The 24,378-nt window shown below is 40.7% G+C and overlaps 1 protein-coding gene and 1 long non-coding RNA gene across 2 annotated transcripts in view; one reads left to right on the top strand and one right to left on the bottom strand.

Annotated features, from left to right (window-relative positions):
• Positions 1-24,378, top strand: part of LOC133265042 (T-cell activation Rho GTPase-activating protein-like) — a 977,746-nt gene that overhangs the window by 5,725 nt on the left and 947,643 nt on the right. The window lies entirely within an intron of this gene.
• On the bottom strand, positions 14,701-17,264 carry LOC133265025 (uncharacterized). Its single transcript, XR_009741841.1, has 2 exons — positions 17,015-17,264; positions 14,701-15,224 (listed from the first exon to the last, which is right to left on the bottom strand). It is a non-coding gene; the product is annotated as an uncharacterized LOC133265025 (long non-coding RNA).

The following is a 24,378-nucleotide window of genomic DNA, read 5'->3' as shown; positions in this document are numbered from 1 at the left end:
ATCCAGCACCTTCAAAAGGAAAATAATGTCGGCGGATCTGAGGGCAAAACAACAGTCGCTACTCAAACTTTGGCTGCAATGAACTGCGCAGCTACCCCAGCGGCAAGTACAGCAGCTGCTCAAACCTCAACTGCAACAGACAGCGCGGTTACCCCAGCTCCAAGCACAGAAGCCGCACCAACCCCAGCGACAAGTACAGTCGCTACCCAAACTTTGGCCTCAATGAACAGCGCAGCTACCCCAGTGGCAAGTACAGCAGCTGCTCAAACTTCAACTGCAACAGACAGCGCAGTTACCCCATCTCCAAGCACAGGAGCTACACCACCCCCAGCAACAAGTACAGTCGCTACTCAAACCACAGTGATAATCACTGCAGCCAAACCAGAGGACCACTTCGTACCAATATCGGTTGCCCCTGTACGCAAGAGAACAAGCAAAAAGGAGGCAAGAAGGGTGAAGCGAGATGAAGAAACAATGAATTCACCACCCGGTCCAGAATCTGATCAGGAGTCATCATCACATGACGAAGAAGAAGAAGAAGAGGTAACTTCTCGACCTCGGACCTCCACCGAGTAGCGGAATATGCGAAAAGATTTTACCCGTCCACCAGGGGAGCACATCATCACCTGGTTACTCCGATGCTGGGACAATGGGGCCGATGGTCATGAACTAGAAGGTACAGAAGCCAAGCAGCTGGGATCACTTGCTAGAGAAGGGGGAATTGACAAAGCAATTGCAAGAGAGAAAAAGTCCCTCAGCCTTTGGAGGAGGCTCTTGGCAGCTGTGAAAGAAAGGTTTCCGTACAAGGACGATGTTACGAGTCGTTCGGCCAAGTGGACTACTATAGACAAAGGCATCCAGTCTCTGAGGGAATCGGCCATCGTAGAGATGCTCTATCACATCAAGCCGAATAACGGGGATACACCTATAGATCCATATGAAGTTGAATGTACACGACCCATGTGGCGAAAACGTGCACGGAATGCACCGTCATCATATGCCCATTCATTGGCAACAGTGACCTGGAATGACATAGTACCACTAACAGTGGATGAAATGGTTCATAAACTCCGAGAGTTCGAAGACAACCTCACCCCTTCCATCATCTCAGCTGTGAAAAAACTGTCCCAGGACCTCGAACAATTGAGGGACGATCTATCTGATTTATCCAGCTCCTCACGTGTACCAACACACGTCTCAGCTATTAACAAAAGGCGTCCTATTGTTCAAGAGAGGAGATACAGGAGGTATACGCCACAGGGTACCCTATGGTTTTACCTGCTGGATCATGGAGAAGACATGACAAAGTGGGATGGAAAACCTACTTCAGCTTTGGAGGAACGGGTGAGTGAACTGAAGAGGGCAGCAAGGGCCAAGACTGATCGTCCCATGAGAGCTACGGCTTCAGTCTCTGGTGAGCAGTTTCCCAGATGGAATGGAAGAGCTGATTTTACTCCAGCTCCTGTGATAACGAAGAATAATCCCTTTCAACACGACTTACGTGTCCAACACTGTGGCGACCATTAGAGGGGCCCTGCCTCCAGCCAGGTGGAGGTAGGGGACAATCGGATTTACTGGACTGTGTGGATCAGATGGCCTGGCACATCAGTCCCACAGAAGTATAAGGCTCTAGTAGATACCGGTGCACAGTGTACCCTGATGCCATCAAGCTGTCAAGGGGTGGAATCCATCTATATTTCTGGAGTAACAGGAGGATCCCAAGAGTTGACTGTGCTGGAGGCTGAAATCAGCCTGACTGGGAGGGAGTGGCAAAAGCACCCTATTGTGACTGGTCCAGAGGCTCCATGCATCCTCGGCATAGACTACCTCAAGAGAGGGTACTTCAAAGACCCGAAAGGGTACCGGTGGGCTTTTGGTATTGCTGCTTTGGAGACTGAGGAAATTGAGCAGCTGTCCACCTTGCCTGGTCTCTCAGAAGATCCCTCTGCTGTGGGGTTGCTGAAAGTTGAAGAGCAACAAGTGCCAATTGCGACCACAACAGTGCACTGGTGGCAATATCGCACCAACCGAGACTCCATGATTCCCATCCACCAGCTGAATAGTAGACTGGAGAGTCAGGGGGTGATCAGCAGGACCCGCTCACCCTTTAATAGCCCCATATGGCCAGTGCGAAAGTCTAATGGAGAATGGAGACCAACAGTAGACTATTGTGGCCTGAATGAAATCACACCACCATTGAGTGCTGCCGTACCGGACATGCTAGAACTTCAGTATGAACTAGAGTCAAAGGCAGCCAAGTGGTATGCCACGATTGATATTGCCAATGCATTTTTCTCCATTCCTTTGGCAGCAGAGTGCAGGCCACAGTTTGCTTTTACTTGGAGGGGTGTCCAGTTCACTTGGAACCGACTGCCCCAGGGGTGGAAACACAGCCCTACCATTTGCCATGGACTGATCCAGACTGCACTGCAACAGGGGCAAGCTCCAGAACACCTGCAATACATTGATGACATTATTGTGTGGGGCGATACAGCGGAAGAAGTCTTTGAGAAAGGGAGGAAAATAATCCAAATCCTGCTGAAAGCCGGTTTTGCCATAAAACGGAGTAAGGTCAAGGGACCTGCACAGGAGATTCAATTTTTGGGAATAAAATGGCAAGATGGACGTAGACAGATCCCCACAGATGTGATCAACAAGATAACAGCAATGTCTCCACCAGCTAATAAGAAAGAAACGCAAGCTTTCTTGGGTGCAGTGGGGTTCTGGAGAATGCACATCCCAAATTACAGTTCGATTGTAAGCCCTCTCTATCATGTGACCCAGAAGAAGAATGATTTTAAATGGGGCCCTGAGCAGCAACAAGCCTTTGAGCAAATTAAACGCAAGATAGTTCATGCAGTAGCCCTTGGACCAGTCCAGACGGGGCCAGATGTAAAAAATGTACTGTACACTGCAGCTAGGGAGAACGGTCCTACCTGGAGCCTCTGGCAGAAAGCTCCAGGGGAGACTCAAAGTCGACCCCTCGGCTTTTGGAGTCGGGGATATAAAGGATCTGAGGCCAGCTATACCCCAACTGAGAAAGAGATACTGGCAGCGTATGAAGGGGTTCGAGCTGCTTCCGAAGTGATTGGCACTGAAGCACAGCTCCTAGTGGCACCCCGGTTGCCTGTGCTGGGCTGGATGTTCAAAGGCAGGGTCTCCTCTACACATCATGCAACTGATGCTACATGGAGTAAATGGGCTGCACTAATTACACAACGAACTCGAATAGGAAATCTCAGTTGTCCAGGCATTCGAGAAGTCATCATGGACTGGTCAGAGGGCAAAGATTTTGGAATGTCAACAAAGGAGGAGGTGGCGCGTGCTGAAAAGGCTCCACCATATAATAAACTGTCAGAAAGTGAAAAGCAGTATGCCTTGTTTACTGATGGCTCTTGCCGTACTGTGGGAAAGCATCGGAGATGGAAGGCAGCTGTATGGAGTCCTAGACGACAAGCTGCAGAAACTGCTAACGCAGAGGGTGGATCAAGTCAGTTTGCTGAGGTGAAAGCCATCCAGCTGGCCCTGGACATTGCTGAACAAGCAAAGTGGCCAGTACTTTATCTCTATACTGACTCATGGATGGTGGCAAATGCCCTGTGGGGGTGGTTGAAGCAATGGAAGCAGAGCAACTGGCAACGCAGAGGTAAACCCATCTGGGCTGCTGCACTGTGGAAAGATATTGCTGCCCGGGTGCAGAACCTGGTGGTGAAGGTACGTCATGTAGATGCCCATGTACCCAAGAGTCAGGCCACTGAGGAACACCAGAACAACCAACAAGTGGATAAAGCGGCTAAGATTGAAGTGGCTCAGATGGACTTAGATTGGCAACATAAAGGTGAATTATTTTTGGCCCGGTGGGCCCATGACACTTCAGGCCATCAGGGCAGAGATGCAACATATAGATGGGCCCGTGATCGAGGGGTGGACTTAACAATGGACACTATTGTCCAGGTTATTCATGAGTGTGAAACATGTGCTGCAATTAAACAAGCCAAGCGGTTAAAGCCTCTTTGGTATGGAGGACGATGGTTGAAGTATAAATATGGGGAGGCCTGGCAGATTGACTATATCACACTGCCACCAACCCGCCAAGGCAAGCGCCATGTGCTTACCATGGTGGAAGCAACCACCGGGTGGCTGGAAACATATGCTGTGCCCCATGCCACTGCCCGGAACACTATCCTGGGCCTTGAGAAACAGATTTTGTGGCGACACGGCACCCCAGAGAGAATTGAGTCAGACAATGGGACTCATTTCCGGAATAACCTCGTAAGTATTTGGGCCAAAGAGCATGGCATTGAGTGGGTATATCACATCCCCTACCATGCACCAGCCTCTGGGAAAATTGAACAGTTCAATAGGCTGTTGAAAACTACACTGAGAGCAATGGGTGCGGGAACTTTCAAGCATTGGGATACACACTTACCAAAGGCCACCTGGTTGGTCAACACCAGAGGATCTGCCAACAGGGCTGGCCCAGCCCAGTCAGAACTTCTACATATTGTAGAGGGGGACAAAGTTCCCGTGGTGCATATGAAGAATTTGCTGGGGAAGACAGTCTGGGTAATTCCTGCTTCAGGTAAAGGCAAACCCACTCGTGGGATTGCTTTTGCTCAGGGACCTGGATATACTTGGTGGGTAATGCGGGAAGATGGGGAAGTCCGATGTATACCTCAAGGGGATTTGATTTTAGGGGAAAACAGCCAGTGAACTTAATTGTATGCTGTTGCCTGCTGTGTAATGCTTTTATAGCCCATCAACTAGATGTCTCCAGGTCACCAGCGACTGGCCCTGACTTCCTTCCAGCCATCATCCCAACAGAGAATGAACTTTGAACATCATGGACCGAATGGACTCGGCAGCATTATAGGGATTGGTCCATGCACTAAGAAAATGATCTTTTCCTCTTGGTCTGTATGTATATGGATGTATATATATGGGAGAGCGATGGTGTATTGAAAATGTGGGATCTGAGCACGACGTGAATAGTATGGAATAAGGGGTGGATAATGTCCTGGGTTCAGCAGTAGCAGTCATGTTTTTTTTCCTTTGTGTTAGCTGGTGCAGTGCAGTGTTTTGACTTCCAGCCTGAGAATAGTGTTGGTGAAGTCGATGTTTTCAGTTGTTGCTAAGTGATGTTTACCCTGACCGAGGACTTTGTGAGGCTCATGCTCTGCCAGGGAGGAGGGGAAGCTGGGAGGAAGCAGAGACGGGGCGCCTGACCCGGGCTAGCCAGGGAGGTATTCCATATCACAGCACGTCATGCCCGGGGTGGGGGGTGACTGGGAGTTATCCGGAAGGACAGGGGCTTCCGGGTGGAACTCATTTTCTTGGCCAGTGGTATCGTATTCTCTTCCCTTGTTATTTTCCCTTATCATTGTTGTAGTTGATAGTAGCGGTGGTGATTTGTTGCTGGACTGTTCTTGTCTCAACCCGTAGGAGTTGCACTCTTTCGATCCTCCTCCCCGTTCCTCCGGGAGTGGGGAAGGGGAGAACCCCGGTGGGGGGCGGGGACACGGACCTCGATTGTTGTCAGCTTGGCACCACTCACTGGGAGTGAGTGAACAAGTTACCTGACTGGGTTTAAACCACGACAGAAAGAAATGACAGAAAGATATTTGTGAATGCAGATGAACTACTGCTACACCTTGAAAAAGATTGAGATAAGCTCCAGAATAGTACTGCTTGCTGTTGGAATACAGCTGCATATCTTAGACACCTGTTAAGGTCCAGAAATAAAGAGAAACTTGCTTCTAAAATGAAATGCAGGTAAGCAACAGAAAAAAGCACTGAATTGCACCACTTTGTTTTCATTGACAACTGCTCATGGTGGGGAGAGAGATGCTGAGACAGAAACAAAAGAAACAACAAGGAAACAAAATTGAAAAAAAAAAACAATGCAAAACCAAATAAAAACACCTGAAAAAAAAACATACTAAAACCACAACAGGGGAAAAAAAAAAAAAGCCAAAGCAAACCAAAAATATATATAAAAAAAAATAAATCAACAAACACCAATAACCAACCAACCAAAAAAAAAAACCAAAAAACAACAAACAAACAAAAAAAAAAAAAACACAACCAACCAAACCCTAAATCCTGTTTTGGAAAAAAAATAAATAAATAAAAATTCCCTCAGATCCCTCTGCACTCTGATGGGATAAACATCAGCTCTCAGGATCTTAGTGTGCTCTGCCATAGATGTCCAGTGTTTATTGTGATACTTTATAAACAGAAGACTGGGTAAATGCCCCAGGTGCTACTTCTTCTGATCTGAGAATCAAAAGCACTACTTTTGCCCAGAAGGCCACTGGTCAGTATTTCTGTGATCTGGCTATGTTTTCATTCCATCCTTCTTCACATTGGGTACCAAAGCCTCAAATCCCTTGGCCATGTTGCCATCCCACAGACTCTCTTAGGAAGAGAGTAATTTAAAGAGCGTAAGGAACTTCTGTTTATGGAAAAGAGATTGTATTTTATAACCTGGAAAAGTTAGAAAGAACTGGTAAGTTACAAGGGGACAGCCACTTCAAATCTACCTCACCTAAAATGTAGATGATGAATTAAAAGTTATTCTCTATTAGCTGACAATGATAGGAAAGACTCCTCTTCTTCCTCAGGGAAAAGTAAAAACCCAAAGCCATACAGGATGTTGGCCAGGGATGGAGCATTCACAACTTCCTTGGGCAGCCCATTCCAGTGCCTCACTACCCTCACAGTAGAGAACTTCCTCCTTATGTCCAGTCTATACTTCCCCTGTTTAAATTTGAACCCATTGCCCCTTGTCCTATCACTACAGTCCTTGATGAAGAGTCCCTCCCCAGCATCCTTATGGACCCCCTTCAGATACTTAAAGGCTGCTACGAAGTCTCTATGCAACCTTCTCTTCGCCAGGCTGAACAGCCCCAACTTTCTCAGCCTGTCTTCAGACAACAGATGCTCCAGTCCACTTAGGATGCTCATGGCCCTCCTCTGGACTTGTTCCAACAGTTCCACGTCCTTTTTATGTTGAGGACACCAGAACTCCACACACAGTGCTCCAAGTGGGGTCCCACAAGAGCAGAGCAGAGGGGCAGGATCACCTCCTTTGACCTGCTGTCATGCCCCTTTTGATGCAGCCCAGGATATGTTCGGCTTTCTGGGCTGCGAGTGCACGCTGCCAGCTCATGTTAAATTTCCCATCAACAACAACAGTTCCTTTTGGTGCCCAAAGTGGGGTTTGAACTTTGAGATAATGGCAGATCTGACCAGACTGTGTATATTTGTGACAAGCATTCATTGTTTTGGATTTATAGTCACAATGTTGATATATTTGCTCTCACAGTTGTTGCACTTGGGCTCAGAATCATGCCTTACTTGCAGCCAGTATTTGCTGGTTTAGTGTTTATCAGCGGGGGGGGGCAGGGCAAATGTTATTGTTTCACTGTAGTTTATGGTAATGACTTGTAATACAATAGAATCATTGATCGTGAAGCTGGTCTAGCTTGCATTCCCAGCATGGTCATTACCTCTATACTTTGGGAGACATATAGTGGAATTTTTTAGCAATTGCACACCCTTTTTTTGCCTCCTTTGTGGGTCAGCCTATGAGGGAGACATTCCTTTACACACACCCCTCCCCCACCAGGCTATTTACAGCAGCATTTGAAAATTCTAAAGGTTTTGGAATTCTAATCCCTTTACACAAGATGCAAGTGGAGAATCACAATTGGAGGGGCCCTGCCTCCAGTCAGGTGAAGGAGAGGAACAATCAGGTTTGCTGGACTTTGTGGATCAGACAGCCTGCCACATCAGTCCCATAGGAGTATAAGGCTCTAGTGGATACTGGTGAACAGTGTACCCTGATGCCATCAAGCTGTCAAGGGGTGAAAAGCTTTGTATTTCTGAAGTAACAGGAGGATCCCAATAGTTGACTGCACTGGAGGCTGAAATCAGCCTAACTGGGAAGGAGTGGCAAAAGCACTCTATTGTGACTGGTCCAGAGGCTCCATGAGGAGCACAGACTACCTCAGGAAAGAGCATTTCAAAGACCCAAAAGGGTACCGATGGGCTTTTGCTATTCCTGCTTTGGAGACAGAGGAAATTAAGCAGCTGTCCACCTTGCCTTGTGTCCTGGGTTCAGTAGTAGCAGTCATTTTTCTTCTTCTTAGTAGCTGGTGCAGTGCTGTGATTTTGACTTTCAGTCTGGGAACAGCACTGATAACACGGATGTTTTTAGTTGTTGCTAAGTAATGTTTACTCCAACCAAGGACTTTCTGAGTCTCATGCTCTGCCAGGGAGAAGAGGAAGATGGGAGGAAGCAGAAACAAGACATCTGATCCAAACTAGCCACAGTGGTATTCCATATCACAGCACGTCATGTCCACTATATAAATGGAGGGCAATTACCCGGAAAGGCCAGATCACTGCTCGGTTGGGCTGGGTATTGGTCAGTGGGTGGTGGGCGGTTGCATTCTCTTCCCTTGTTATTTCCCTTATCATTATTACTACTGGTGGCAATAGTAGTAATTTTGTGTTATACGTTAGTTACTGGAGTGTTCTTAACCCGTTAGAGTTACATTCTTTAGATTCTCCTCCCCATCCCTCCATGAGCGGAGGGAGGAATGGTGGGGGAGGAAGCCAGCGGCTGCGTGGCTCTGGGTTGCTGGCTGGGCTTAAACCACAACTCCACAACACAGAAAAGTCTAATAACTGTCATATAAAATTTGTTTGTTGAATGAACCATTTAGTTTGTTTCTTGTTTGTAGTAAGTTTGTACTAAGCCTGTTGTTGTAAACAATTTTACTATAAAGGATGGACTTAAAAATCTCTGTACCTCAAGAATATAGTTAAGCTGTCTCTTACACTGACAGTTTATAAATGCTAGTGACTTTCAGAACAAAAAATCTACTGTACAATATTGTCCATGATAATCTGACAGCATTATGTTACTATTTTATCTGATGAAAATATTTTTTCTCTTAAGTAACCCAGTGGTTTTGCATCTTGCTCCTCCTGATTACTCTTGAAGATATACATGGAAAAACCTCAGCAGATTAAGGTGGAAATCACCATAGTAGTACCAATTCCCTGAGTATCTCCTTCCCCAGCTTTCAAATTTCCTGAAATTTATTCTTGACTTCCAGGAAGAGCTGACACACATTTCTTTGATTTGGATTTTATAAGCAAAACAATTTTTCTCTGCCCATATTTCCTATTTGATATCATTGGCAATCAAAAGAGAATAAACAAACTCCAGGCCTTCAAAAATAGTTGTGCAGTTTCCCAAAATATTATGATATTTAATTGTTAAGAAATACTTTAAAAATGGGTGTTTTGCTATTGACTTCTAGTAGGCATGCTTTTATAATACATTTTGTAAAGTCTTGCTGAGATTTAGACAGTTTATCTTGTAGTTATTTTTTAGAGAAGAATCATTATTCCTTGGAGTTTCTGTCAGGCTACTACATAATCTTCATTGACATAAAGGAATTCCTCACATTCATGATATATTTTTTCTGTTTTGTTCAACCTCAACGCAGCTCTAATGATTAAATAATTAATCTCATAGGAGTTATGCAAATATGAATTTTATGAATCAGCTGCAACATCGCTACAGGGAAGGGAACACTATGCCCTGTACCAAAGTCAGTAATAGTTTTAAGGGTAATCCTAGAATTAACTCAATTTTACCATCATAAATAATAAAGGCTGATGGTTTTTTGAGGAGTTTTTTCATATTTGATAGGATAGGATCTTGATTTGCAGAATGTATTAATTAAATCTCTACTTTTTGTCTGCTGCTTAGCACTAAAAAACATTGATACATGCAAATGAATTCTGCAAGCATGACTTTTTCTTTTTTATTACCTTTCAACAGGAAAGAGCAGAGCTTCTTTATAAGTCTCCTACCTATTGATAAGATTCATTTAACAAAAACCATGGAAAAGGTCAGTTGAATTTAAAATATTCTCATTAAGATTTTCCTGCTTGTTCATACAGGCTATAACAAAGAACTCGAACTGTTTTAATCCTCTGTGTCTGTAATTTGGATTGATGCTGTTCATGAATTTAGATACACAGCAGCTTTTCTTTTCCTGATTCAGAAAGGAGTTGTCATTACCTTGTTGAAGTGCTGAAAAAGAAGCTACTTTTAGAAAACTGCTTCAAAGCTACATGCATTTGTAGGACAGATAATTCTGTCTCAATTAGGAGCTGCTGTTACCATTGTAACCCCTTACTACTTTCTGTACACATGCACGCATATATACACATGAATATACACGCACATACACACACACATATTCTCTCTCTCAGTGCATATTTAAAGATACATAGACACTGCAGGTACATCAATAAACAGGAGTCTTTACCACTGCTTCCACATCGCAATTTGAATTCTTGACACCTGAAGACTAGTTCTGGTGTGTTTTTACAATATGTATAGACCTTCAGGAGTCCATTCCCCCTGTTACGGAAAAGCCTCTGCACCTTGTCCTGTCAAGTACAAAACTTTCTGTTTGAGAGATTCTAAGGACAATAAAGGTAGTTTAGATATCAGTGAAGTAAAAATAGTAAATTTTTTTTTTTTTACTTCACTTATAGTTTTCTTTATGATTTCAGAACAGTGGAAAGAGGTATAATTGCAAATGGGAATCAAACAGTATTGTTAGTATTATTTTGTAATTAACTAACATTTAAAGGATAATAATTTTGTGGTTGGTAGTAAATCAAATGGAATTAAGGATACACATCATTTAAACCAAAACTAAGAACAAGTGAAAGTGCAGTTGATGTTACTAACAAGAAAAGATGATCACATATAAAATCATACATATAGCAACAGCCACACATATTTCCATTTGAAGCTGAGAACAAAATTCCTGACTCTGTTAAGGCCACTCCTGGAAAAAAACACAGCTGCCAAGCTAAAAATTTGAGAATTAAAAGAAAAAAGAAATCCACCTGTTCATTCAAGATTTTCTCCACACCTAATGTAGACAGTCTCATAATGCACTACCTGCTCTCCCCCCACCTTGTTGCTGAGGAGCAACAACAACTTCCAGACACTGCCTGAATTCCATCAGGGTATTTTGCTGCCAGAGGCCCCAGGAAGCACAGATAGTCTGTATGGTTAGGTAATGCTAGGTTGTAAAAGTAATGAAGCTGTGTATCTGTTCTCCTGTATTCTATAGTCATTTAATCAGTGTTGTTTTCAGTGATATTTCTCATTATGTGATGCAGAAAAACATACGGAGAATATTTTACAGTAACTTTTTGCTTCTACTTTTATGAGAAGTAAACATGAGTGTCAGAACAGGTATTATAGAGTTAATTTATCACTGGATAATTCTGTCTCTGACTGAGGTGTGTTATTAAGTTGCCAAGTTAAATATTTTTGTTAGCTGCTTGAATACTCACAGACCTTCAGATATCATGGTAATGAAGGTAAGATGAAAGATGAATTGCTGTTACAAGCCAAATACATTGATTTATAATAGTAAATGCTGGTGGAAATAGGCACACCACTGTATATTCCCTTCTAATGAACTTCTCATTTTATGCTTGCCTATGCATATGTGTCGTGGTTTAAACCCAGTCAGGTAATTCGTTCGCTCACTTCCCCCCCTTTCTTGCCCTCCCCCTGCTCCCGGAGGGACAGAGAGGAGAATTGAAAAGAATGCAACTCCCACGGGTTGAGATAAGAACAGTTTAGTAACTAAGGTATAACACAAATCACTACTGCTACCACCAATGATAATAATGATAAAGGAAATAACAAGGGAAGAGAATACAACACCTCAGCACCAGCCGACCGATAACTCGCCCCCCCCCAGCCCCGACCAAGCTCTGACCGATACCTCCTCCAACCCTGCAGTCTCCCAGCCCTTCCGGCTAACTCCCAGTTACATCCTGGGCATGACGTGCTGTGGTATGGAATACCTCTTTGGCTAGCTTGGGTCAGGTGTCCTGTCTCTGCTTCCTCCTGGCTTCCCCTCCTCCCTGGCAGAGCATGAGGCTCACAAAGTCCTTGGCCAAACCAAAACATCACTATCAGCTCTGTTCCCAGGCCGAAAGTCAAAACACTGCACTGCACCAGCTACCAAGAAGGAGAAACATGACTGCTACTGCTGAACCCAGGACAATATGCAATGCATTATTTAGACTTTTTGAAGGGCTTGCATTTGATTTCATGGAATTCACTTTCATGAAGAACAAGTTTCTATTAAATTTTCAGGTGTTTTTTTCCTGTCGAACTGTTAAGTTTAGTTGCAGTCTTTATCTGCCCTCTGCTTTCCTCTGTGTTGAGCTATTACAGGAAGATCACCTCATAAAAAGCTCCAATGCTACATTATTGTGGCTTTTTACTTCTTAAAACCCAGTTCTGATGGTCAAGAGACCCTTTTTGTGTCAAGAGACCCTCCAAGCAACTCAAAAGATGGAAGGCACTGAGGGAAGCTGAGTGCCTGTCCGTGGTGAGCAGAAGATTGCTGGTGAGGGGGCAGGGCAGGGATCACACTCCAGGAAGGTGGGGGATGGTTTCCTGTGTGCCTGCCCTGAGCCCGTGAAGATCAACTGCCCAGAGACAGCGGCACAGACACTATGGCGCCCGTCAGGGCACAGCGTTAACTCGGTCTGAGGCTTACCCGATTCCGCTGCCACCATCTGAAATGTTCCGGACCAGCTCACGACTCATGTGCAGGGATGGAAATGACTGGGAGGAACCAAGAGAGCCTGACCTGATAAAAGGCGGCCTTTGAGCACATGGATTGTGCTCCTCTGTGTTGAGATCCTTGGATGTCTTGCTGTAAGGGGTCACTGATGGAGCAAACGTCACAAGATGTACTTGGTGGTGAGCTTAGTGGTCTTTGTTTCTTTCCTTACTCTTCTTTTACCGCTACTTCAGGTCTTTTATAAAAGCAAGAGCTTGTCAAATCTGACAGTGTTAGAGAAGTTTACAATAAAATCAATCATTTTGTTTCCAGTCTCTGGAGGGCCTGTGGTTTCTCCTGGAAACCATGTCGTGTTGTAAAAGATCAGTTCCCCTTTTACCCTGCGGGCAGGACACCAGTAACAGCACAAATATCTTGAGATTATGTAGGCCTTGATCATGTTTTCTCTTTTTTGTTCTTTAACATTGTGTTCTTTATTAACATCATGTTGTCCCTGCTCATACAGGTTTTTTACAGATTACGAGACAGGATCCTCTTTTTCATAGTGACTGCAACACATAGATCTGTTCTTTCATGGCGTCTCTAGAGTTGTTTTACAAGTTGATACAATAGGGATAATACAGCTGTATAAGAGATTGGATAATGAGAAGTTTGCTTAACAAATAACCACTGTTACTCGCAGACTTGCCACTGAATTTGGCAACTCTTCGGCCTCGGTACAACTGAAACTATAGTGTTACTTCATTACTAGGTGAGCTTGTTTTTCCCTTAAAATGGGTAATGTTTTTGCTAACGAATTAAAGTACTTGTCTCCAGGCATTTTTTGCAGTGATGTGGATTGAAAACAAAGGACTTGAGCGAAAATATACCTGCTGTCAACTCATGGCAGACAAAAATACTATTTTATATTTTAGAATTAATGATAGTGTACAAACTGCTGTGAATGAAGACAATTTTAGAAATACATATGCGCTCATGCTTTGAAAAAAAAATCCATTTTGATTCTGAACGAGTTGCAAGTGGGTTAATGGAGTGTAGAAGCATGCAGCAAGCTAAAAGGCTAATATTATCTGAAATGAATTAATAGACCTGTTTTGCATTGTGGCAAAGTCTCTCATACTTTGTTGCAGAAAGGCAGACTTGACAATATTAGCCTCTGGCTCAGGGATACTGTTTTGTGTTCCATTCAGTTGATTGTTTCTCTGAAGAATTTCATTGGAGTTACCTACAATTAGGTTCTGTGCAAGTCTCAGGAGTTGTGTCCAGAAGAAAAGCTGAAATGTGTAGGTATCCTGATAAAGTTCAGTTATTTGTAGTATAGAAAGTAATAGCTGATACATATCTTTTATGTTTTATTATTTACACTTTTAAATAGATAATGATATTTAATTTTTGAATAAGACACGTAAAACCTTATGTATGTTATGTCTGGAGATAAGGCAGAGCATATTATGAGGTATGCATTAGAGTCTGAAGGCTTCAGATGTTAGTATTCATTGAACACCAGATGTACACCAAGTCCTTTACTAAAATATTTAGAGAGCTTTATTAATATCCACAGTTGAATACAGTAACTGCCACAGTGTCAACATTATGAATCGGTCTCTGAATCTGTTAATAGCTCTTTTGTTTACCTTCTAGCCATCTGGAATATTTAGCAGATTCAGACTCTCAAAACAAGACGGTGTGCTTAGGTGCTACCATCCTTTTCAGGTGGGCAACAGTTAAAACACAGTTATTAGTCTGAATATTCTTCATCTGTAGTGTCACAGCCCACCTATAACATAGGTTTAATTACCTAAGTAAGTTATTTCTTACTAGTTTTACATTAAAAAGTAGTTCATTTAGACAGTTAAATTGCACATAAGAGTAATGTTGTGAAGTTTGTTAGAGATGACTGCATTGATCAGCTTTTCCTGGCAGACAGGTATGTAAAACTAATGACATGTAATTTTGTAGATATCATAGCAAATTGTAAGATGGAAGCCAGGCAGTAAAAGCAAACATTCAGGAAGATAGAAGAAACATTTATGTAAATCTGAGAATGTTTTGGAGATAATTAATTATATTTGAGTTGATTTGCAGAAACATGTATCACCTTCTTTGGAGGTGATGCAAAAAATTAAAAGGATCTGCATTATTTAATCCTAGATTACTATACAAATGGAAATACAATTCTACTGCAACTGACAAAAAACTATTTAATAGAAATATGCAATGAATAACACTAAATGCAAAGATCATATATGGTCAGTTGTAAATTGTAGCAAAAGTTGAATTCTTTTAACTTCCTTAATATAACATGGATGAGAACAAGTTTGGAAAGCAGTTATTTATTAACTCATGCTATTGGAAATGGATTTGTATTGAATATGTAACTATTTCTGTGTACTTAATATGCCAAAGTTCAAACGAGTTAATGAAAATATTCATATTATGGCCCAGATGGAAGGAATTAACTGGTGATACGATTTGGACATCATAGTGTGACTTGCTTTAGTGGTGGACTTGGCAGTCCTGGGGTGATGGTTGGACTTGATGATCTTGAAGGCCTTTCCCTAGTTGATTCTGTCTTAAGAAAACAGAAGGGGAAAACAGCAAAGATTAGTTAACATGAATATTATTATTCTTTGACTTGTCCAAAACAAGACAAAAATTTTAACTAAATTACATCTGCATATGTTTTGGGTAAATACAGGACCTCATTATTGTCTCCAGGTCCACTTCTTATATTCTATAAATTTTATGTCTAGTTAGTCTAAGGCTAAAATTGTTCCTCAATGTGCCATTGCAGCCAGGAGGGCCAATAATATCCTGGGGTGTGGCCAGCAGGTCAAGGTTGACAATCTTCCCCCTCTATTTGACCCTGGTGAAGTGACATCTGGAGTACTGTGTCCAGTTCTGAGCTCCTTGGTGTAAGAAAGACAAAGAGCTACTGGAAAGAGACCAGTGGAGTGCCTTAAAGATGATCAGGGGTCTGGAGCATCTCTCTTAAGCTCCAGATTGTGGAGGAGAGATTGTGGAACCTGAGCTTGTTTAGTCTAGAGAAGACAAGACTGAGAGGAGATCTTATTAGCGCATGTAAACATTGCAAAGGCAGGTACCAAGACAGTGGTGCCAGACTCTTTTCAGTGGTGCCCAGTGACAGGACAAGGAGCAGTGGCCATAAACAAAAAACACAAGAAGTTTCACCTCAGCATGAAGAAGGGTTGAGGGTGGCAGAGCACTGGAAAAGGCTGCCCAGGGAGGTTGTGGAGTCTCTCCCTCCATTCAAAACCTGCCTGGACGTGTTCCTGTGTAACCTGCTTTAGGTGGCCCTGCCTTGGCGGGGAGTTAGACAGGATGATTTTGAGCTCCTTTCCAACCCTAACAATTGTGATTCCATGCTTTATCAGTTTCATAATTAGGAAAATTCTTGCAAGACTTTGCAAAACTTTGCATAACTGTAATCAGCTCTGTGTTAAAGATGGTAATATGTAATTTGATATAAATACATGGCATAATTCAAGTGACTGATACCTCATGCTAGAGCAAATACTAATTTTTTTACTACATTACATGGATTCTTATTCATAGATGTAGTTTACAAGCCTTCAAAAAGAAAATTATTTTTTATTGTCATTGTCAAAACAATGAGTTAACTAAATCTTTGCCTCAAAAGTTGTATCTTACCAAATAACACTTTCTGATTTTCACACGTGTCTCGAAGGAGGAGTTTTATGGGAAAAGCTAGATCAAAGATGAGAGGGCATTTATCCTTTTTCGAGTGGTACCACAGTCACTGGTTGCTGGTTTTTACATCTTTTTTGTTTCTTAAAAGACAAGTTCTTTATAACTGTTTTGACGTGTTAAAACTATCATTTATGCAGACACCTCTGTTCTCTTATGCTATTTTCCCGCCCTCTACTTTATGTATGAATAGTGTGGGTAACTCTGATGTTTTAGCAAATAATGTATACTTTTCGGGAATAAACAGCGTGTAACAAAGCTCTTCAGATACTGCTTTTTGAATTTGTGACATCTTTAAATAGATGTATTTGAGTGTGTTTTTTTTTTTTTGTATGTCATTTTCTCAGCTCTTTCAGGTGCTTTAGCTGAAGCAATCAGCATCTGTCTTAGAATTGATTTTTTTTGATGTGCTGTGCAGTATTGAACCAGAAAAAACTGGTTGTCAGACTGACTCCTACAGGAAGACTTTCAGTAGTACCATTCCCTTCATAAAAGATTAAGTAGAGCTTTTTGTTTTGCAACATATTGAAGTGTAGCTGAGAAATGAACAGGGTCTGGTTTTCTGGATGGGGGGAAATGTCATTATCACTTGGGAAAAAAAGTAATGTGTACTGTGCTACTGAATCTACCCTAGAAATAGCTTTATTTATCCTTTTCCTGAGTTCAGGGAATATCTGCCTGTTCAGTCAGGCCAGTGGTCTTCCCTGCCAGTAATGTCAGACTTTGCTGTTCATACACATATTCAAGTAGCTGAAGTTAAATGAACTGAATATCAGGTTTTGTTCCTATATTACTGAAACCATTTTTTTATCCTTTTAAATCTTTACATAGTTTGCATATCCTTATGCAGACATGGAACCAATGAAATGGAGCAGAGACTCTTACATGAAACTTCCCCTCCTCTATTGTAATTTAGTTAAGGTGCTAGCTTACTGCATATGTGCTTTTGATGCTTTTGGATAATTTGTTCCTGGTCTTTGTCTTCAAATTATGTAAGACAGATGTCTGTAAATATTTCTTTTTTTTTTTTTTTTACCTTGCATTTAACTCCCATTTGATTACTGCTGCTATTTCCTGGATTTACGTATGACCGCCTCCTTGAAGACCAATTCTTTCTTTGCTATACCTTCTTGTTTTAAGGTTCATAAACTCCATAGTTGCTCTTGGTAAAGTTACATTGTGTCTTCAGATGGTCTTCCAACAGATCCCTGTTAGCAGTAAAAAAAAGCTGGTTTATTTCTGATGTGTTTCTTATTCAACAACAGTTTTCTAATCTTTGATAATGCACAACAGGTGATCTTTAATACATCCTTAATATGTCTTTAAAATATCTAGGTTAATTTACCTATTCTTTTTTCCTGCTGTTTAAAGTGGTAGAATGTGATTGTTTCTTGACTCTGCTGTTTAAATCATCCTGATTTTGTCAATGTCTTCCTTGCTGTCACTGGGGAAAACCTTAACTGAGCCACTTTCTCTGTCAATATGTTTATGTAACAGCAGGAAACTTGATGAGAAGCCAGCAAAAAAACTTGTCTTCTCTGCAATAGGTGTAAAAATCTGTGAAACCTGGATAATTCAGACAAGTTCATGTGTTCTTCAAAGTTGGGATTATGAAACTCAAGGTATTACAGAAGTGGAAGCTTCTACAAAAAAGTAAATCACAGCCACATAAAACAATGGTGTAAGCACTATATTTTCAAGATTTCATGTACATGAGTCGTATATGAAGTCTAAACAGCAATAGCATCTCTTGAAGTGATTTGACAATCATAATTGTTGAAATGCAAGGGTTTTAAAATTGGTTCCAGGTTCAAGGAAGTATTAAATGCTCAAGTTGTCTGTGTAGACATAATGTTCTTGGAAGTAGGCACTTGAAATACTGTTTGGCACAAACATAAACTAGGGATAGTGCTTATATCTCTTGTAATTCAAGTAAATGTTACTTGCAGTCAGTTACTTATTCAGTGTTGTGTTTATAACAGAAGAAAGAAAATTTTTGCAAATTAAAGAATGTTGGGATTTATTGGGTGTAATTATTTATCAGGGTTCACAATTGATACCATTTTCACTGAGGCGGCATTTTAGGGGATCAGTACTGAAACTGGGTAATGGAGTCATATAAAAGAATATACTTCTATTAAAAGAATTTACTTCTGAGGAACTTGTAAATAAGCAGTCTTTCTGCCAGGAACTGCTCCATGGTGAAGTGGGGAGGTAGTGAAGAGGACTTAGTGGTAATAGTGAGGGAATAGTAGTGGAACTGAAGACTGTGACTGTTGATAGGAAGGCTTGTGGTAGGGTTTTCAAAAGAGCACTAAAGATTGTGGAGCTGCAGAAGCAGACTGTGCCAATTTCATAAAAACGTCAGTCTGAAACTCACATTGGGTTATTCAGGGAAAAATGGATATAAAGTCAGGTATACAGAATTCGGATATTCTCTATTTATAATATACTGTGTCACTGGTGAAAGTACAAGAAGTGTGTGATAGAGTTCATCATAAAGTAGGAATCTAAACATCTAAACTAGTTCAAATTAATCGTACTCTAAACCCCGTCTATTTCTTTGTTAAAAGAGAAGGGATATTAGAACAGACACTTGCATGTAGAAACTTGTAGCTGGTTAAAGTTGTGTAGATAGCTCCCACTGTCATTGACTGCTGTTTAACTTTTATGCTTTTGGGATCCCTTGGAAAAGAATTACATATACACTTTTTCTTTCGACTTAATTAGAACGTGTTTAGATTTTTTTCTTTGCTAATAACTGCCATTTACTTGCCATTTTCCTTTGTTTCACTTGGAATTAATATTTTACCATTTTCTGGGATGGCTTTAATCAGTTTGTGGTTGATTATGTATGTTGCTATTAATTTACATAGCTCTGCATTTGTTGGTTTTGCTTTGCAGGCTTCCTTGCACTTGCAACTTTATGACATTTTATTTACATTCCTTAAGGCTGTAGTAGCAGTGTCACTGCTTCTGATTCTCCAAATGCTCTTGCCCTTACTGCCTTGTACCTGCAACCTCCAACTCTGCTATGGATCACTGCTGTGTCTGTTTTGTTGGATTTCTATAGAGAAACAATCACCACTGATATGTGAATCTCCCTTCCTGTTTTATGCCTTACTTTGCAACTTTTAATTTGTTAATTTGTGCTGGAGAAAAATAGTTGAAAACATTAGTATATAAGACATCCAATAAATATTACTCACTGATACATACATGCTCAAAATTTAGCATCCATTTAATGTGTTCAACTGCATTGATCATGTGGGCACCAGTCAGTAGCATAATGATGAATGCTGACAGTTGTGAGCAAGGAAAAACTTGATAGATATACTTGATGGGTTACCAGAAAATGAATATCTGGGGACATGTTGCTTCCTTTCCCAGCTGGCCATTGAGAAAGGATTTATTTCCTTTCTCCTTTTTTTTATGTTCATTTTTCTTCTAACACACTTGGAGTATTTGTCGGTGTAAGTAGGTCATCAGCCTTGTGAATACATTTCTGTGCATGTAAACCTGCCTTATCATGCTTTGTATAGCAGTGAATAGTGCATGTAAGCCTGACTCACTGTTCTTTGTGTAACAGTGGAAAGTTGGGGCTGTTCAGCCTGGAGAAGAGAACGCTGCGTGAAGACCTCATAACAGCCTTCCAGTATCTGAAGGGGAGCTATAGGGGTACTGGGGTTGGATTATTCATTAGGGACTGTAGTGATAGGACAAGGGGTAATGGGCTAAAACTTAAACAGGGGAAGTCTAGATTGGATATAAGGAAGAAGTTCTTTACTGTAAGGGTGGTGAGGCACTGGAATGGGTTGCCCAAGGAAGTTGTGAATGCTCCATCCCTGGTGGTGTTCAAGGCCAGGTTGGACGCAGCCTTGGGTGGCGTGCTTTAGTGTGAGGCTTCCCTGCCCATGGCAGGGAGGTTGAAACTAGATGATCTTAAGGTCCTTTCCTACCCTAACTGTTCTATGATTTTATGTAGTTTTGGTTCACAGCGTCAGAGCAAAGATACTCTAGAGTTTGTCAGCACTTAACTCAAAATATTTGTTGCTCCATAAAGCTTCAAGCTTTCAACTGCTCATTTCATTCTGGGATTAAGATGAATGTGGGGATCAAATAATCCTAAAGAAAAATAATTTTCCTGGCATGGATTGAGGGAAAGATACAGTGCTTTCAAAAGTATTGGTTTGAGGTTAACCTTACAGTTTGGTGTTCATATGTTGATTTGGATCTTTATTTTTCCCAACTAGAAAGGAAACAAAATTATACATTAATCACTAAATAGCATTCTCCTACTGCGGGTGCAGAGTGATCTTAATCTCACATGATTTATTCAAATTAGGTTGATGTGTGTTAACTAAAGTAGTATGTAGCTAAGTGTCAGAAGTCAAAAATATTTTAGTCAATCACTGTACTAAATTCAAATTTTAGGTCTCAATAGTATCCTCTTGAAATATGTATTGTGACAGTTAGAAAATTAAAAATTGCATAAATACTTCTGATACTTTTAATAAAGATATATGGGCTGTCATTAGGATGCAGATTTAGCAGGAGTAAGCGCTTACTGAGTTCACTAGAAATAATGAAGTTGAAAACATTTGGGGAGGGAGGCGGGGGAGAATACTTTTAAATATTCATCCAAACCCAATCCATATAAGATACATTTGGGTCAGGATTTAAGCACCTAAACCCCATGTATCTTGAAACAGCATCAAGGGCTTATGAGTATCTCTGATGCATCTGTATATATGTGTAAGCAAAAAATAGTTTGTCTGCCTTATCTGTCTGTAAACTTGAAAAATAAAATCTTAAATGGAGAAAAAGCACGTGTGCTGGGATTTCACAGCCCTGAATGATTAGTTCCTATGTTGCTGCCGTGAACAGCTGCTATGAACAGCTGCTTTCAGGGTAGCAAGGAACTGAAAACACCCGACACCTGTATTTTCTTTCTTACTGTGTCTATCTGTTTGCACAGTGATGTGTGTTATATTTTTGTGGTGGTATTTTTTTTCCAGCATGCCCATCTGTTTATTTCAGAAAAACCCAACAGAAGTCACATTTGAATTGGCCAAAGAATTTCATAAAATTACATTAAATGAAATCACTAATACTGGGAAAAATCAAACACTAGCCAGAGACCTGTGGTTTTTTTTTATTTTTTTAAACCTAGATTTTATGTAATATTTCTACAACGATTTGGAAACCTTATCAAATACCTCTGGATCAAGATTCTAAGGGGAATCTTGGCGTAGACATCTGTCAGTCTCCAAACTATATGATAAGGTCAGTGACGCAGTATTTGTCCCTTGAACAAGCTTTGGGTCAACAGAACCTGTTTTTTCTAGGTGACTTAAAATACCCAGACATTTGTTGGAGTTAAAGCAGCTAACATCATCTGTCAAGGTCCTAGAATGTGTAGAGGACTGTTTCCTCACACAAATGATGGATATGCTACCAGGAATGAGGTACTGCTGAAACCAAGAAAACTTGCTTTGTAGTCTCTCAGTTGGTAATGGCCTTGGCTGCAGTGATCATGAGATTGTGGAGTTTGGAACCTGACTGGGCACATTGAAGGCTAGTTCTCAGGTAAATGTTTTAAATTTTGGAAGTCTTCCAGAAAATAGCTGATGTTGTGGCTTTGTAAATCTTCCTCTCTATCTGAATTCCAAATCTGATATTCAAATTAAATGCATTGAGCATGAATGTGATATTGGCGGAATCTGTGGCTTCAGCATCTTTAAAATTCAATGTGAACATGGATCTGGATTTAGCAAACAATTTACATAAATTATGATGATGTAATAATTCACTGCTATTTCCTTGTACTATGAAAGTTAACGCATGCATATATATGTGGGTTTGTATATATGAATGTATATATCCGTATATATGTATATGCATGTGTATGCATATGTATATGTATATGTACATACAGACATATACGGAGAGAATGAGACAGATCTTATTTTCTTTACCATTCCAGAGCTCTAATTTTCTCATTCAGAGCACATAGTAGTTCTTGCATTTTCTGTTACCCTAATGTTTTCTGCAGAGCCCAGATGTAAAACATCCGGAGACACGTGAATTTGAGTAAATGCTGATACTTGAAAATTCTGGGCTTCAGTATTTGAATTTTTTGTCAATTTTGATAAAAATGAAAAGAAGTATTTTCTTTGTGTATGTATCCATCTGGATCTAATTATGCTAATTGCTATAAGTTGCCTAGCAAACTTAAAATTCTTTTTTTATTTATGATCAGAGGTAAAATACAAGTGAAAAATGTCTATTGGTATAAAGAGTTGTTACGTGTAGTAGTTACTAGGTTGTCTCATGTTTTATAATTATGATTTGACTTTGACTTCAGTTTATTTCAGTATTTCAGTACTAATTTAGCTAAAAAATCTTGTATGCAGACATACATAGTTCTACAATATGAGTTGGAACTCTCTTTTTCCTGTTTTTCACTGGCTTTTCTTTCTGGGACTGTTTTACTGCTTATGTAATCCAAGCTTAATGTGTGCAGCATTTTCAGTAGCTCATCTTGAAAGGTTATTTGTCTTCTGCATAAGCTTCTTAGAATTGAAGACAGCAGGGCAATAGAGGTGGGAATATTTTGATATCATGGGTAGAAGAGGTCATTACTCAGGACCTATTTGAAATTTAGGTATATGGTTGCATGGACTTCTGAGTAAAAATGGCAAAAGTTGGTCCCATACAGATAACAGCTTCTTGCACTGTTAAGATACTTATTTAAAATAAATGGCTTGTTTTCCCCTCTGGAGCAACCTTTCTTTGACCAGGTGAAGAGTTCAGGCTCCTAGGATACATTACATAGCTACATTTTTATATTGATAAATACTACTCTGATGTAAAGCAGCTAATTTAATTCAGACAAATTCCTGAATGAAATTAAATACTATAATGCCAAGTGGACATTGGTCATAGTTATCTTAACAGCCTATGCTAAATGAAGTAATCCGTCTAAAGCAAAGACAAGCGTAATTTTTCTAGGCTTAAAATTTTACCATAGTACTTAGTATAATTATTCATATATAACTTTAATTGTTTAATACAGGGTATTGTTTATGAAGAAGAGGAAGCTACCAGATTTGGCACTGCAATTGCCTAAAATGTTTCCTAACAAATATCTGCTAGTAAAGGTATGATGTATTTACAATATTTTTATAATCAGCTATATTCTTTGATAATTCTCTTTATCTGTTTGATAATATCTGTTTGATAGTCAAAATATTGCATATTAGAGGGAAGGACAGTTTTTCTGTAATATAAAATAGCAGGCTATAACTGATGACAAATACACTGTTCCAAAGGGAAAGCATTGACTACAGTAGGTTGTATTATCTTAAGTGACATTTTCATGGTATATTCAGAGAATGACAGTTTTGCAGCTCTAACTTCTTTGAGTCTGTTTTAATTTGTTCCATTTATGTCCAAATTTCTGTGTTCGATGATTTTCTCTTGAAGCACACGATGTATTTCATAGAATCATAGAATAGTTAGGGTTGGAAAGGACCTTAAGATCATCTAGTTCCAAACCCCCTGCCGTAGGCAGGGACACCTTACGCTAAATCATATCACCCAAGGCTTCGTCCAACCTGGTCTTGAACACTGCCAGGGATGGAGCATTCACAAACTCCCTGGGCAACCCATTCCAGTGCCTCACCACCCTAACAGGAAAGAATTTCCTCCTTATATCTAATCTAAACTTCCCCTGTTTAAGTTTTAACCCGTTACCCCTTGTCCTATCACTATAGTCTCTAATGAAGAGTCCCTCTCCAGCATCCCTATAGACCCCCTTCAGATACTGGAAGGCTGCTATGAGGTCTCTACGCAGCCTTCTCTTCTCCAGGCTGAACAGCCCCAACTTCCTCAGCCTGTCTTCATACGGGAGGTGCTCCAGTCCCCTGATCATCCTCGTGGCCCTCCTCTGGACTTGTTCCAACAGTTCCATGTCCTTTTTCTGTTGAGG

Source organism: Pezoporus flaviventris, unplaced genomic scaffold, assembly GCF_033815535.1.
Source record: "Pezoporus flaviventris isolate CSIRO_AGI_PZ_B2104156 unplaced genomic scaffold, CSIRO_AGI_Pfla_v1 ptg000003l, whole genome shotgun sequence".
NCBI classification, from domain to species: domain Eukaryota; kingdom Metazoa; phylum Chordata; class Aves; order Psittaciformes; family Psittacidae; genus Pezoporus; species Pezoporus flaviventris.
This window is presented reverse-complemented; position numbering and strand designations above follow the sequence as displayed.